Source organism: Octopus sinensis, linkage group LG21, assembly GCF_006345805.1.
Source record: "Octopus sinensis linkage group LG21, ASM634580v1, whole genome shotgun sequence".
In the NCBI taxonomy this organism is placed as follows: domain Eukaryota; kingdom Metazoa; phylum Mollusca; class Cephalopoda; order Octopoda; family Octopodidae; genus Octopus; species Octopus sinensis.
Window position 1 is genome coordinate 7,346,303 of NC_043017.1, and position 18,465 is coordinate 7,364,767.

The 18,465-nt window shown below is 38.0% G+C and overlaps 1 protein-coding gene across 3 annotated transcripts in view; it reads left to right on the forward strand.

The window, feature by feature from the left end:
• Positions 1-18,465, forward strand: part of LOC115222850 (G protein-activated inward rectifier potassium channel 3) — a 305,798-nt gene that overhangs the window by 101,112 nt on the left and 186,221 nt on the right. The window lies entirely within an intron of this gene.

Genomic DNA, 18,465 nt, shown 5'->3' on the forward strand with positions numbered 1-18,465 from the left:
AGCCAAAGGGTTGATACTTTGACTAAACCCGGAGGCTTGCAGATCATTGGCAGAATGGTCATGGGAAATCATGGTCTTTATTTTGAAGAAAAGTTGTTGATTTTGTATAAATTCTTGCATAAGAAATCATGATTTTAACACGGCACACAAACTTTTTCCTCAACTTGGTATTTAGGGGAATTTTGTCTGTCTTTAAGATCTGAGTTCAAATACCACCAAGGTTGACTTTGCATTTCATCCTTTCGGGGTTGATAAAATAAGTACGAGATGGACAGTGATGTGATATAATCAACTAGCCCCTACCCCAGAAATTAATATTTGGATAGCCCCTACACCTGAAATTATTTGCCTTGTGCCAGAATTTGCAAATGGTATTTTTCCTGAATGATAAGTTGGTAAGCTGGCAGAATTGTTAGCATGCCGGGCGAAATGTTTGGTGGTATTTCATCTGTAGCAGAGCTAAATGTTATATAGAAATATGTGAGTCAACCTGCACAGCAGATGAATATATTCATGAGGCGTCTTGCTTCACTTTGATACAGTAGCCTTGTTCTGAGCTACACTGTAGAAACTCTCAGTTCCTGCCAGGCTTTGGTCAAAGACACATGTCTTCTCTGCAGCTCCACATGCAATCTCCCACGTGTGACTCACATGTCTATTCACCTCGACACAAGATATATAGTTCATAAACAAAGATATTTTATCACAAACACATTTTTAAAATGACTGTTCTCATTACACACATGCTACATTCTGAGCTCAAAATATGCTGAGGTCAACTTTATCTTTCATCCTTTGAGGGTCGATACTGGTATCTGCCATGACAGCATCTTTACTTGGCCTGATGAGTTTTCTTCTCAAGCACTGAATAATGCCAAATGGTCTCAGTCCTTGCCTCCATGAGGCCCAACGCTCGAAAGGTGCTTTTACATTCCTCTGATGCAGGTGCCATTTGTGTGTCACTGGTATCTGCCACGACTGCGGTTTTACTTGGCTTGAAGGATCTTCTCAAGCACAGAATATCACCAAAGGTCTCGGTCACTAGTCATTGCCTCTGTGTCACCCAAAGTTCAAAGATCATGCTTCACCACCTCATCTCATGTCTTCCTGGGTCTACCTCTTCCACAGGTTCTCTCCACAGTTAAGAATCGGCACTTCTTTACACTGCTGTCCTCATCCATATGCATCGCATCTGATTCCTCTTATGCCTAAATTTTCTCTCAAGATGCTTACACTCTGTCGAGCATGCACACTGACATTGCACATCCAGCAAAACATCCTAGCTTCATTTCTTTCAAGGCCTATGCATGTCCTCGACTGTCACAGCCCATGTTTCACTGCCATATATACATTTATATCTTTATGTAGTTACATGCTTCTGTAGCTGTTTGTTTGTGTGTGTGTGTGTGTATGTGTGTGTGTGTGTATAGCTATTTCTTTTACTTGCTTCATCCACTGGACTGTGTCCATGCTGGTGCACTACATTCAGGGGTTTAGTTGAACAAATCAACCCTAGTACTTATTATATTAGTCTGTTTTGCCGAACTGCTAAGTTACAGGGACATAAACATGCTAACACCAATTACCAAGCAATGGTAGTGGTGGTGATGGTGTTGGTGGGGAAACACACACACACACACACACACACACACACACACACACACATAACAAGCTTCCTCACAATTTCCGTCTGCCAAACTCACTCTCAAGGCATTGGTCATCCTCGGCCCATCGTAGAAGACACTTGCCTAAGGTGCTGCACAGTGGGACTGAACCAGAGGCCAGACAGTTGCACAATGAGCTTCTTAACCACACATTTGTGTACAGGTCTATAAATATGTTTATTGTTATATATTTACATATTTATATATTTATATATATTTATTTATATGTTTATGTATGTTTATGCTGAATGTATTATGTTTATTTTCGTGTTATATAACATATGTTGTATATATTTATATATGTTTGAGCATTTATTTTCACATCTACCTTTCAAGTGATTTTGTTTTTGTTTTTTTGTTCCATTTTTTTTTTATTTAAAAAAAAAACAACAAATTATATTTTGGCACATTTCCCAAGGAAAATAAGAGCTATTTTTTCACAGTTTTATTGTACTGTGTATGTATGGTGAAGCACAAAGCATAGACACACACTAACACATTCACCAACATTTACATAAAAATAGGTAAACACAAATTTACATATACAGGTGCATGAATTACACAATCATGTACAAATTTGAAGGGAGTGTTTCAGCAAAGATGTGGCCTTGATGGCAAAAACAAACAGATAAACATATGCAAATAAACATTTGGGGTAGCCATGTATCTTCTCTACAGCAAGACACCTGTTTCTGTCCCTCTGTCATATTTTAACCTCTCATCACCTGGCTCAAAATTCACTAGCCCCAAGATTCCGAGTTCACTTCCTAGCAGTGACCTGAAGAATACTACTACTACTACTACTGCTGCTACTGCTGCTGCTGCTGCTACTACTACTACTACTACTACTGCTACTACTGTTGCTGCTGCTGCTGCTACTACTACTACTACTACTACTACAACACCCTGCTCATTTGAGCAGGGGGTCTTGTCTTGCAAGTTAACCTGGCAGCCTAACTTGGTGCTAGTATCATGTAAAAAGCACCCAGTACATTTTGTTAAGTAGTTGCCATTAGGAAAGGAATTCAGCTACTGAGACCATACCAAAGCTGACAATGGGGGTCTGGTGCAGTTCCCTACCATACCAGCTCCTGTTGAACCATTTTGCCCATTTAACCCGTGCCAGTATGGAATACAGGTGATGATGATTATAAAACACACGTGTGCGCCCACACGTGTGTTTAATCACACTCACACACAAACATATGGATACTCATTCGCTGAAACTCACATAGATGCACAAATTTAGGACAAAACTGTCTGCTGTAAAATCATCTTCATTGCTTTGTTCATTCAGCATTCACTTTTCTGTACTTGCATGGGTCAAAAAGCAATTCATTGATCAGACTTTCTGCATCTATATGCCTTTCAAGCATATAAAATATATATTTCATCATCGTTTAATGTCCGTTTTCCATGCTGGCATGGGTTGGACGGTTCGACCAGGGATCTGGGAAGCCAGAAGGCTGCACCAGGCTCCAGTCTGATCTGGCAGTGTTTCTACAGCTGGATGCCCTTCCTAATGCCAACCACTCTGCTAGTGTAGTGGGTGCCTTTTACGTGCCACTGGCACAGGTGCCAGGAGAGGCTGGCAAACGGCCACGATCGGATTGGTGCTTTTTATGTGCCACTGAATATATATATATATATATATATATATGGCTGCATTCTAATGACTGAAACAAGTTAAAGGTAGGAAAAAAATGGATACATACATACATGTATACATATATATATATATATATATATATATATATATATATAACGGGTGGATGGAAGTATATGTATGCACACACAAACAAAAGAAAGTTACATATATAAATACTTTTTTTATCTTATATGTATATCTAGAAACGTGTGGATACACTTGCATGCAAATGTATACCCCAAAAGAAACATACAGACACTCACTCATATATGTTTATGTATATATATATGTTTATGTATATGCATGTATATATATATATGTATATACTTTCCTTGTATTATCTTAACTTGAAGAATTACTATTGCACTTTGTTTATATCATCTCCCATTTGCTTAGCTCAGACCTTAGACCATTCTGTGGAATTTTGAAGAATTATTGTTGTTGCTGTTGTTGTAAACAGATTTACAGAGTTTGTATCGGTTACATGGTGGATCTTTGAGGTGCTTTTAAGTAATATTCCTGCTTCATTCAACAAGTTCTATCACCACCGCCTCTCTGCTGCCAATACCACCCCCACCACTTTCACTAATGAAATTAGTATCACCACCCCCACCACCACCACTGTTGCCTCCCCCACTTCTTAAGTAATCCGAATCAATACAGATGACTTTGGTCAATTAGCAAAGTTTTTTATGTAATTACTTCGCTCTTCCAGCTGGTTTCAGTCTAACTTGTTGATTTGGAAGATGTGTGTGTGTGTACATGTGTGTGTGTATGTATATATGTATGTGTGTGTACATATATACACATACATGTATGTATATATATATATCAGTAAATACCGATAATCATCATCCTCATAATTGGTATGTCTATTCTTCCGTGATGGCATGGATCGGATGAGTCATAATAGTCTGTGTCAGTTCTTATTTGGGGTTACTACTGCCATTGGTAGATAATTCCATGGCGTGGCTTACATAGTCAACATCTCATTTGTAATATAAACACATGTATTACACTGCACCCTTGTCGCTCTTAGTGACGGTGAATTATTTCCTTGTTGGTTTCAAATTGTTGCTAACCACCTGGATTATTTTGGTCTTTTATTATTTGTTTCAGTCGTTTGACTGCAGCCATGCTGGAGCACCATCTTTAGTCGAGTATATCGATTCCAGGCCATTTTCTTTGTAAGCCTGGTACTTATTTTATCTGTCCCTTTTGCCGAACTGCTAAGTTACAGGGATGCAAACACACCAACATCGGTTGTCAAGCAATGGTGGGAGGACAAACACAGACACCAAGACACACATACATACATACATACATACTTACATATATATATATATATATATATATACATGATGGGCTTCTTTCAGTTTCCATCTACCAGATCCACTCACAAGGCTTTGGTTGACCCAAGACTATAGTACAAGACACTTGCCCAAGGTGCCATGCAGTGGGACTGAACCCGGAACCATGTGGTTGGGAAGCAAGCTTCTTACCACACAGCCATGCCTGCACCTATACACCTTCGTGTATATGAAGCATTCTATACAAGCAGATATTATCGTGATATATACATTCTTCTTGAAATGTTTAGCTGAAAGCTTTAAACGTTCCAGCTCAAACTGTAAACATTTAAGAGCCACCAGTCATGTTATCTGGATATTTTTACGTATCATTTATATTTTCTTTTGTACTCTCATTTAATCACGTTTCTGTTAAGCACTTTTTAAATGAATAACTATTTATTCTCACGCACAAACATACATATACACACACGAGCGTGTTTTAGGTTACAAACTAAAGAATGAGTTCTTCATGCTTATAGATAGTAAGTGGAATTTATTTGAAAACAGCTGATATATATATATATATATTTGTGGTGCAAGATTTTTTATGTGAAGTCGTGTGTTGAAACAGATATTGTTATATTTCGAAATATGGTCATTTTGCCAGTTTAGCCGAAATAAGATTAAGATTAATGTAAAAAATAAATAACACTGAAGCAAAATAACACCAAATATATAGTGTGTGTGTTTTTATTGGCTAAACTGGCAAAATGACCATTCCGAAATATAACAATATATTATATATATATATATATATATATATATATATATATATTATTTATTTATTCGTATAAAAGAAGGAAAAGAAAATGGAGATTGGGAAGTTAATAAGTGTTTATTATTAACACCAAATTAATCATCGTCCCTTACAGCTGTTTCAATTAATACTTGGTAAATATTATATTTATATGACCTGAGCACAATATCTTCAGAGGGAAAAAAATATACCCTTGGATGTTTTATATGTGTTTATGGATTCATTATTATATATATATATATACTATATATATATATACCTATTATTTTAAGGAAATTAATTCCTCCAAAATACTAGGTATCGAACCAGTATTTCCTTGGGTGAAACCTTCCCTTCTTGAGGTTAACACAACCTCTAATCAAAGTATATATATATCATCATCATAATCGTCGTTTAACGTCCACTTTCCATGCTGGCATGGGTTGGACGGTTTGACTGAGGACTGGTGAGCCAGAAGGCTGTGTGCGTGCGTGTGTGTGTGTGTGTGTGTGTTGAGTGCAAATGTTGCTGTATATACCTGGTCCCTAAAAAAACCACAACAGATGGGGGAAGGGGACACTCTGTGACTCCTTCAGTTGAACCCATGCCAATTTGGAAAAACAGATGTAAATGATGACGACAATGACGGTAGTTATAACGTTTATAGTCACAGTAATGGCACTAATAGTGGTGGTGGTGGTGGCTGCAGCAGCAGTGATGACAATGATGGTGGTTGCTGTAGTGATGATGATCATGATGATCATGATGGTGGTGGTTGTTGTGATGAAGCTATTTTATTAGTTATACTGTAGATACAACAACCAAGCAAGCTGATACATTCATTGTTATCTTGTCTCGGGCTCTTTTTTCCTTCTTTGACTTAATCTAATAAATGCTGTTATGTCTATTAGATATTTGGTCATCTCCATCACGCAGTTATTGCTATCTTCCTAGTTCTCTCTCTCTCTCTCTCACATCTACCTACTTCAAGAAATCACTTACATACTATTTGTGGTCACCAATTTAACCTACTTTATTGATTTTTTTTTTCTTTTTTTTCTTTTTAGTATATTTTTGGTATTTTTGCCAAATAGTTCTTTTGGGTTGTTTTATTGAATTTGGCAATACCAAAATAGTTAACTCTTCTAAAATCAGAAAACTGATCTCTCTCACTCTTTCTCTCTCTTTTCTTGCTTGTATATATATATATATATATATATATATATATATATATATCATCATCATCATCATCATCGTTTAGCATCCGCTTTCCATGGTATACATATATATATATATATGTATAGGCATTTTTTTCGATGGACCCATAACTGAAGAGATGCTGGTGTGGGTTTCCGCCCTGACAGCCAAAACTGGGAGTTTTATCATGGCTGCCAAATAATTGTCACATATATTTAAAGATAAATTCCTCTATTTACATAATATCGAGGTCTCTTTCATTCTTTTGTTGCCTTATACACGCACACACATATACACAAAGAAACATATATGCACACATACAAACATGTTAACACACTCACACACACACACGTGTGTGTATATATATATATATATATATATATATACACACACACTCATTCTTGGGATTCTGTCCATGCTGGGGCATGCTGAATGTGTGTGTGTGTCTGTGCACACATGTGTATGCATCTGTGTGTTTGTTTCTCTCTGCTTCCTGCTTGTTCTTGCTATGTTTGCAACCTCATAACTTAGCAGTTTGCCAATAAGAAACTGATGGAATAAAATTCCAGGCTTAAAATAAACACTGGGTTTGATTTGACCCAACTAAACATTTCAAGGCTCTGCCCCTGTATAGGTGTAGTCCCAAAACAACAACACACACACACACACACCACACACACACAAACACAGAATATTGTTCATTGTCAACATAAAGGCAACCATTGCGCTTTCTGTTAATATTCTGATCTTGCTCTTCTTATTGTCATCATCAGCACTGTGTTTTTTAATTAACAGAGTGATTATAAAAGTACTATTTGAAAAGGTCATGGCTATCTTGATCTCTCACACTCTCCTTCTCACTCTCTCTCTCTCTCTTTCTCTCTCTTCCTCTCTCTCCACACACACACACTCACACACATGCACACACAGGTGTGGGCAAAAGTAGGCATCCAGTTGCTTAATCTGCGTGAAATGTTTTCATTCTTCTATTTCTTTCCTAGAATAAGAATTTCGCTCACGTGTTAAGCAACGTTATGCCTACTTTTGCCCTTCCTTGAACACACACAAACATATACACTCACACACACACACACATATATATATGAAACGTTAGCACGCCGGGCGAAATGCGTTGCCGTATTTCGTCTGCCGTTACGTTCTGAGTTCAAATTCCGCCAAGGTCGACTTTGCGTTTCATCCTTCCGGGGTCGATAAATTAAGTACCAGTTACGCACTGGGGTTAATGTAATCGACTTAATCCCTTTGTCTGTCCTTGTTTGTCTCCTCTGTGTTTAACCCCTAGTGGGTAGTAAAGAAATATATATATATATATATATATACACACACACATACATATACACAATGAACTTTATGCAGTTGCTGTCTATTAAATTCATTCAGAAAGTAGTGGTTGGCTTGGAGCTGCTGTGGTAGAGTAGAAAACACTTGCCCAAGGTGCCGAGCAGTGAGACTGAACCCAAAATCCAAGTGTTTGCAAAGCGAGATTATGATTCTCAACCACATAACTATGTCTGCACCCAACATTGGTTTTTTGAGTCGAGACATATTTGACTGCTATTTCGTGCACCTCGAACAGCCACGTACAGGCTTCCTCATTGCCGTTCATACGTTGTCAATTTTGCAGAGAATGCAACAGACCGGTTTTCTGGTGCATATTTTCTGTGCATTATTTTGGGACCGATGCCATTGTATTCTGTGCACTGCAGAACCAGATATGCTGCAACCATTTTTGTTGTGTACATTTTAAATGAGACACTGTTTGTTGCTGTTGTTGTTGTAGTTGTTTTTTTTTTAATCTATTAAATCTAAAATGTTTGAAATAGAAAAAAATATTTAGTAATTTAATCACTGCCTCGTGTATTTTAAGACAAATTGACTGTCTCTGGTGCTTCAGTTACATTATTATTATTATTATTATCATTATTTTATTTTTTTATTTTTCGATATAATCGATAGTTTTGGAAGAATTTGGTCAAATATCTAGTGAAATATATATATATTGGAGATGATGATGATGATGGTGGTGGTGGGAATGGTTGCAGTGACAGTGGAGATAGTGGTGGTAGTGGCGATGAGTATCATCATGGTGGTGGTGGTGGTAATGATGATGATTGTAGCAGTAGTAGTAATGGTGGTGGTGATGATGGTTGTAACAGTAGTAGTAATGGTGGTGGTGGTGGTAGTGGTGGTGGTGATGATGGTTGTAGCGGTAGTAGTAATGGTGGTGGTAGTGGTGGTGGTGATGATGATGACGATGATGATGGTAGTGTCGGTGCTGGTTGTGGTGATGGTAGCAGTGGTGTTGGTAGTCGTGTTAGTGTGGTAGTAGTTAGTGGTGATGCTGAGAGTTGTGGTCATGGTGCTGGTTGTTGTTGCCTCCTCTAAACAGTCATGGCTTTCTGGACCTGACCTGGTGGTGGTGGTGGTGGAAGTGGCACAGCAAACTCCAGCTAACCTGGTTTCTTTCCTTCTTTCTTTTATCTCTTCCTTTCTTTCTCTCTTTCTTTCCATCTTTCTCTCTTGTTTCTTTCCTTCCTTCCTTCTCGTTTGTATCATACTTTCCATCTTTCTCTCTTTCTTTCTCTCTTTTCTTTCCTTTCTTCTTGCTTTCATCTTCGCCTTCCCTCCCTCCCACCTTCTTTTTCACTTTCTTTCTTATCAAGAAGTTGAATAAGAGCTTCCCCGTAAAACATTAGCTTTCTATACTAATAAGAAACTATCAAGTCTGTCTGTTTGTCCATCTGTCTCTAGTTTTAACTCTTTGTCTTCCAGGTTTCTCTGTCAAATCCAATGCTTATTCATTCACGTTGTTTTGAATTAATCATGCTTTATCTTGTAACTTCAAGACTTTGATGGTGTGATTGTTTATTTCCAGAATGACATTGTAGGGTAGGTGTGAGAGGCTGGATATGGCCAGTTTGAACATAAAACATATATTGACCATTTGGGGCTGGATTTGGCTGGTTTGAATGCTAAAGAGTTAAAACAACCAATGAGAGAGTTTTCGCTTGTGATACTCTCTCTTTTACTCTTTTACTTGTTTCAGTCATTTGACTGCGGCCATGCTGGAGCACCACCTTTAGTCAAGCAAATCGACCCCGGTACTTATTCTTTGTAAGCCCAGTACTTATTCTATCGGTCTCTTTTTGCCGAACCGCTAAGTGACAGGGACGTAAACACACCAGCATCAGTTGTCAAGAGATGGTGGGGGGACAAACATAGACACACAAATATATACACACACATACATATATATACATACATCATCATCATCGTTTAACGTCCGTTCTCCATGCTAGCATGGATATATATATACGACAGGCTTCTTTCAGTTTCCGTCTACCAAATCCACTCACAAGGCATTGGTCGGCCCGAGGCTATAGCAGAAGACACTTGCCCAAGATGCCACGCAGTGGGACTGAACCCGGAACCACGTGGTTTGTAAGCAAGCTACTTACCACACAGCCACTCCTACGCCTGTCACATTTTCTGGATAAATACTCACTCCGTATCTTATGTAAAACCATATTTTATCTTGGTTGTACTGTTTATTTACATTACAGATCCCCCACCATCACCATCACTGCCAGCATGATTCTAGACCATCCTGGGGGTGCGCAACACTTAATAACCTTGAAGTTACAACATTTCATGCTGTGCTGTACCACTTGGGCGCTTAATATAAATTTATGGTTGTTAATTGTCTCTGTGGCCTTGCAATGTTTTACAATAATAAAAGCCTTTTCATTTACTGCTTGTTGTTCATCTTCAAGAGAAATTAGTTAACCTGTGAGTATGTTCCATCAGCTTTTCCTGTAGATTTTGGATTGTTTAACATAGTGGTACTCAACTGGGGTACATATACCCCTTAGGGGTCTCATACAAGATGTTGTTGTTAAAATTTGTCTGCGATAAATTGGTTACATTTCAATGATACATAAAATATTTTGACAATTCATTAACCCTTTCGTTAGTGTATTTCTGTTGAGATGCTCTGTGTTTCTTTCAATTACTTTAAATATAACAAAGAATTTAGTAAAATAACTTCATTATCATTAAGCTAGTGTTAGGAACATAAACTGTGACTAAGGTTTGGTGGAAGATTTTAATTCAAAACTTATGAAAACAAGACATTTCTACTCAGAGCCAGAGCCGGTTTCAGCCAGGTTGGTAACGAAAGGGTTAATACAATTTCTGATAATTTATATAATTTTAAAAATATAAAAGGATTTCTTTAAACATTGAATGACTGTAAGGGTCCATATTATTCAGTGGTTCCCAATCAAGGTCCATGTAGCCATTGGGGTCCTTGCAAGATTTTGTTGTTAAAATTTATCTGCAATAAATTAGTTTTACTTCTGCAATACACAAAATTTTAACAATTCTTTAATACAATTTCTAATAATTTATATAATTCTAAAAATATAAAACAATTTCTTAAAAACATTGAATGGCTATAAGGGTCCATCGAAATAAAATTGGAAACAAAAGGGTCTCTATAGATCAGTGGTTCTCAACTGAGGTCTGTATGACCCTTAGCGGTCCCATATAAGATTTTGTTGCTAAAATCTATTTGGAATAAATTGGTTACACTTCCACAATACACAAAATATATTAACAACTTTTCTTTTATACATTCCAAATAATATTTATTATAAAAATATAATGGGGCTTTTAATATATCAAATGGTTATGGGGGTCCACCCAAGTCAAAATAGGAATCAGAGGGGTTCATAGGTTAAAAATAGATGAGAAACATTGTTCTAACATAAGATCTTAGTTGGTCATAAATTCTTTAGCCATTTTGCAATTGATGTTTGTATCAAATTGTTTGATATTTTTTCCTGAGTCTATTTTGGGTTTGTATGTGTGTGTGTACATACTAGAATGTATGTATAAACATACTAGTATGTGAGTATACATTTACTACTATGTATAAATGTACATGCTTGTAGGTTTGTATCTGCACAAATTAATATGTATGTATGTACTAGTAAGTATGCATGTATATACATACTAATGTGTGTTTATACATGTACAAATATGCATGTATACACATACCAGTATGTACGTACGTATTCATATATGTATATACACTTGCTAATTTGAATGTATACAAATATTAGCTTATGTGTATGCAAAAAAATAGGTGCATACTTAGGTATGTATGCATTAACTATTAGTTATGCGTATATAGCATGTTTGTGTGTGTATGTGTGTATACGTGCATGTGTGTGCTTGTGTGTATGTGTATATATGTGCATGTGTGTGTTTGTGTGTATATATGTGCATGTACACGTATGTATATATGTATGTCTATGTATGCATGTGCATATATATGTGTGTGTGTATGTGTGTGTATATATATAATATATATGTGTGGTGTGGGTGTAGATATACGTGGCATGTGTGTGTATGTAATTATATAATATTATATATATGTGTATGTGTGTATATATGTGCATGTACACGTAATATATATATGTCTATGTCTGCATGTGCATATATAGTGTGTGTGTGTTGTGTGTGTATATATATATATATATATATGTGTGTGTGTGTTGATAACGGCATGTGTGTGTATGTATATATAATATTATATATATGTGTAATGTTGTATATATGTGCTTCACGTATGTAATATGTATGTCTATGTGCATATATTTCTATGTGCATACATTGTGTGTGTGTGTGTAATGTGTGTGTGTATATATATATATTATAATATATATGTGTGTGTGTGTATATACGTGCATGTGTTGTATGTATATACGTGCATGTATGTTAGCATGTACTGTATGTATTATGTATTGTCTATGTATGCATTCAGTATATTGTGTGTGTGTGTGTGTGTATATAGATCTATATTGTGTGTGTGTGTATATATATGTGTGTTGTGTGTTTGTGTGTATAATACGTGCATGTGTGTGTATGTATATACGTGCATGTATGTTAGCATGTACATGTATGTATATATGTATGTCTATGTATGCATGTGTGCATATATATGTGTGTGTATGTGTGTTTATGTTTAATAAAAGTACAGTTTCGACATTGTTGTCTAATTTTACTGACCACGAATAATGGCCTCTGTATTCATGTTGAGGTCACAGTAAACGCTGTAATAAGGTTGGGGAACCACTAACCCAGATGCACCAGGCTCTTTCTCAGCCCTCCACCCTTCTCTCTCTCCTCCTACTGTTTACCATTTCTTCCTTCTTCCTCTTTGCCTCATCCCCCCTTCATTCTCCTCCTCCATCTCTATCCTGTGTAGTTTCGCTATGGTGCCATAGCAGAGATGTTTAGCATGGGTTCTGTTGACTTCTCCAGAGACACTTTGAGCCAAAGATGCTTCCAGAAGGGAGGAAGCTCTGGGTCTTAATGGAAATTGTAACAACCATGCCCTTCACTTGAGACAAAATGATAACAGCCATGCCATATATATTTATTTGTCAGAGAAATACTCCTCCTTTATACTGCTGCTGCTGCTGCTACTACCAATAATAATAATAATAATCCTTTCTACTAAAGGCACAAGTCCTGAAATTTGTTGGGAGGGGGCTAGATGACATTGACCCCAGTGTTTCACTGGTACTTAATTTATCTATCCCAAAAGGATGAAAGGCAAAGTCAACCTCAGTGGAATTTGAACTCAGAACTAAAGGCAGACAAAATGCTGTTAAGTATTTTGCCCAGTGTGCTAACGATTCCGCTAGTTCACCACCTTAATAATAATAATAATAATAATGATGATGATGATAATACTAATAATAATAATGATAATAATAATCATCATCAGTTAACGTCCGTTATCCATGCTGGCATGTGTTGAACAGATACTTTCTACTACAGGCTTATAAGGCTTCAAAGTTTGGGGGAGGGGACTTGCTGATTACATCGACCCTGGCATATCACTGGTACTTAACTTATCAATCCCGAGAGGATGAAAGGCAAAGTCAACCTTGGCAGAATTTGAGCTTAGAATGTTAAGGTGGACGAAATGTTGCTTAGTGTTTCACCCAGTGTTGTAACGATTTTGCCAGCTCACCGCTGGCAAATAATAATAATAATAATTAATTCTTTTTATAATAATTAATAATAATGACGACGATTCTGCAGGTTGGAAACCGTAAATAAAAGTCTTGAGAAGTACATAGAACAAATAGGGGCTGCAATAAGGGTGGAGCACTTGCAGAAAACAGCACTGCTTGGAACCGCTCAAATACTCCGGAAAAATAAGGGGTGTTGCCTTAGTTCACTGGTAGTGAACAGTTGGCACCGTAGTACATCTCCAGCATTAGAAGCTGTGCAATGACAATAAATGATAATAATAATAGTAATAATGGTTTCAAATTTAAGCACAAGGCCAACAATTTCTGGGAGGGGTTAAATCGATTACATTGACCCCTAGTGCTCAACTGGTACTAACTTTATCAACTTATTTTACTAAGTTTTTTGTTATATTTAACATAATTGAAAGAAACTCAGAGCATCTCAATATAAATACAGTAACAAAAGGGTTAAAGTTGTTTCTTTTCTGCTGTAAACTTATTTATTTACTACCCACAAGGGGCTAAACACAGAGGGGACAAACAAAGGGATTAAGTCAATTACATCGACCCCAGTGCGTAACTGGTACTTAATTTATCGACCCCGAAAGGATGAAAGGCAAAGTCGACCTCGGCGGAATTGGAACTCAGAACGTAGCGGCAGACGAAATACGGATACGCATTACGCCCGGTGTGCTAATGATTCTGCCAGCTCGCCGCCTTTCTGCTGTAAACCATTTACCATTTCTATGGTGCCTGCCCCTTTCCTTCTTACTCAAAGCATGTGTTTGTTTTGCTGACTGAAACCCTTCGCTCCCTATGAAGCATAGACCACAAACAACTTTTCTCTGCCGTTCTTGACTCTGAGCTGTCTTCTCTGAAGGAAAACCATCCTCTCCCTGGTCTTATCAGTTTTCAGTTGTCAACAATGCTTACATTAAATAGATATTCGCAAACAGGTCTCTCCTCATTGAAAACTAATGATTACCGTGCGTTGACAAGAGACAATAATCTCGAAACTGCAGTCCGTGCGTATCACTTAGGTTTACGAGAGGGGATGACCTCCCTTTGCAAATATCATAAGGGCACAGAAAGTGTGCCTAAAGCCAGCTGGAGACGATGATCTCCTGGGGCTAAAAAGCTACAGTAACACCCACTCCTAGTGGTTAGTCATATTGAGATGGCTAGTATACTTTACGTTATTTTACTTGTTTTCTAGATAGAGGTGTTGGCCCTTTGCGAACCCATTTTTATACCTGGAAAGATGCGGTCCATATTAGTTTCGCATCTATCCTTTTATCTGTCCAGCATGGAGGCCCTACTAGGAATTTGCACTCCACTGGTAAGCTCTTGGGGGGGGGGGTCATTGAAGCATATAAGCCACCACACCACGCTGCAACAAAGACTGGACCTTGTGGTGGCACAACAGTATACAGGGCTGGAACTGAATACTGCTGCATTGCCGTTTGTTTCTGTCTTGCTACTGGTTCTGCCAGTGGACTGCACCAAGCAAAAGACTGTGAGACATAGTCCAGCTTTATTTGTTAGTTTTACAGCAGAGGGGCAGAGAGAGAGAGAGAGGGAGAGAGAGGAAATAACTGTGCTATGTTGCATAACGTGTGTGTGTGTGTGTGTGTGTGCATTTATATTCTTGTTAGTACACCTGCACTAGAAATAATACATATAGATGAGAGGGCATGAAGACACACACACACGTGCACATGCATGCACACACACATGTACACATTGTGCACACAGTCACATACACAGTTTCATGCACACACACACACACACATACTGCATACATACATGCACACATACATACATGCACACATACATACATGCACACATACATGCACACACACACACAGAGTATAAGCTGAAATGAAAACAACTGAAGACAACATATAAACAATACTTTGATGATGATGATGATGTTGATGGTGATTGTAGTGATGCTAATGATGATAATGGTGATGATGGGAATGAGGATGATGCTGATGATGATGGTGATGGTTGAGGTGGTGTTGATTAGGATGTTGATAATGATGCTGGAAATGATGGTAGAGATGATGGTGATGCTGATTACCATTACGTTAATTATAGTGATTATGATGATGATGATGAAGGTTGTGATAGTAACGAGTTGATAATGATGATGGTGGTGGTGGTAATACGCTGATATTGATGATGATGGTATCTTTAATTGGCGTCAAGGCTGGGAAGTAGAAGAAAAGAATTATAGCAGAAGACAATAGAATACAGCACAGAAAGAGTGGTGGTGGTGGAGACACTACTACTACTGCTGCTGTTGCTACAATTACTTATGAGGATGATGGTGATGATGATGATAATAATGGTAATATAATTTAATTATTAAGATGATAATGATTGTGATGATGATGGTAGTGGTGTCTTGATGATGATATCAGTGGTGATGATGGTGGTAGTAATAATGGTGGGAATGATGATGATGATAGTAGCAGTGGTGGCTGTGGTGGTGATGGTAATGATGATAATAATAGTGATGTTGATAATGAGGTGATAACGATTTCTTATAATTGCCACCAGGGCAACAGACGAGGGAAACTACAATTTCAAATGGAGAACAAAAAAAGTAAGATTATGGTAAATGAACTTCTATATGGATATTCTCCTGAATATCTTCTTTGGAATGGAGGTGAAGTATAGTAAATCTTATATCCTGCCATTGATTGAGAAAATATTAATATCATCATTATTGTGTGAGAGAGCAGCACACCCCATCAAAGTGATGCTTGGATACAAAAGTACAAAGCCCAGTATACCCTTCATAACTACCCGTCTGATAAGGGTACACAAGGCACACGTACCACAACCATATGTGCATACCATGGTGATCTTATATCAAGATAAACAGCGCATGGCCTTGCAGGTGGAGCCCAATTTGGTTTCTCTTCAGTTCAAGTACTTTATCCTGCTCAAAAGATTTCTAAATAAGGGTTGTTTAAGAATGATGAACAAAACACTTTTCCAAGGGGGAATTATTCAAAACCTATAGAATTCTTCTCCTCGCATGGCTATGATGCCCTCCACCACTGCTCTGGCTTGTAATCAGAAATGCACATATTGTCAGCCACTAAGGGACGTGCTCAAATGGTTGAGGTCAAACAACTGACGAGCAAATCTGTGGTATTGAGCAGAATATCTGCTGTTGTCCATGTTTGCTAACAAGACAAAACATGTATATCATAACACTTCGAATCAGTTAAGATCAGAAGCCATGAGAGTCACTGCCTGGTATTGCATCAGGGCATTTAATATCATCATCATAAATCAAAATCAAAATTGTAATCTGTCAACATCAATGGAATTTGTAGCTGTGATACCAGTGCCGGTGGCACGTAAGAGAACCATCCGAACATGGCCGTAGCCAGCGCCGCCTGACTGGCATCCGTGCCGGTGGCACGTAAGAGAACCATCCGACCGTGGCCGTTGCCAGCTTCGTCTGGTCCCTGTGCTGGTGGCACATAAAAAGCACCATCCGATCGTGGCTGTTTGGCAGCCTCGTCTGGCACATAAAAAGCACCCACTACACTCACGGAGTGGTTGGTGTTAGGAAGGGTATCCAGCTGTAGAAACACTGCCAGATCTGACTGGCCTGGTGCAGCATTCTGGCTTCCCAGACCCCAGTTGCACCGTTCAACCCATGCCAGCATGGAAAGCGGACGTTAAACGATGATGATGATGATGATCATCATCATCATATTCAACTGGTACCTATTTTATCGACCCTGAAAGGATTGAGAGACACAGTCGACCTTGGTGGCATTGGAACTCAGAACGTAAAGAACTCAGAGAAATTCCGCTAAGTGTTTCGTCTGGTGCTGTAATAATTCTGCCATCTCATTGCCTTAATAATAGTAATAATAATAATGATGATGATGATGCTGTTGTGCGTGGTGGTGGTGGTGGTAAGACAGGTATCAATTTATTAGTCCCTCATCCATCAAATTCTATATCAACCTTCCTCCCTCCTCCCTCCCTCTTTCAACCAGACCCCCAAAGTACTCAATCCATCAGAGACAGTTTGTTGGTAAACCTAGAGAGAGAGAGAGAGAGAGAGACGGTGGTAAGGAGAAAGAGAGAGAGAGAGAGATTTGTGCACTGCTTTGGTCTTTATCAGGTGTATCACCATGGTTACTGCAGGTGAAGCTGCTCTAGCAGCCTGGTTCTTGTTGACTCTGTCAAATGACAGGAAGACCAGATGATGACCAGAAACCGGAATATTAAGGACCCTCCACATAGCTTCCTTACTGCTACGTGGAGTTACATAAACACAAACACACACACACACGTTTCCAGGCATCTAAGTGCATACATACATACATACATACATACATCATACATACATACATACATACATGCTTAGAGGCATGCATACGTAACATTACTCTACATGTTTACATTCATACACACACAACAATGCATGCACACTCATATATGCACACAAATGCATGCGTACTTAGCCATACATGCATACGTACATGCATGTGTACACAACCTCCACACATGCAGATGTAACATTCATATACACACACAAGCAACCGGACATATACATATGCTATATATGTGTGTATATATGTGTATGTGCATGTATATTTGTGTATATATTCTATGTGTGTGTGTGTGTATGTATCTATACGTGTGTATATATGTTATATGTATATGTGTGTATATGCATGTATGTGTGTGTGTATCTGTGTGTATTTATATATGTGTGTATATATGTTATGTGTGTGTATATGCATGTGTATAT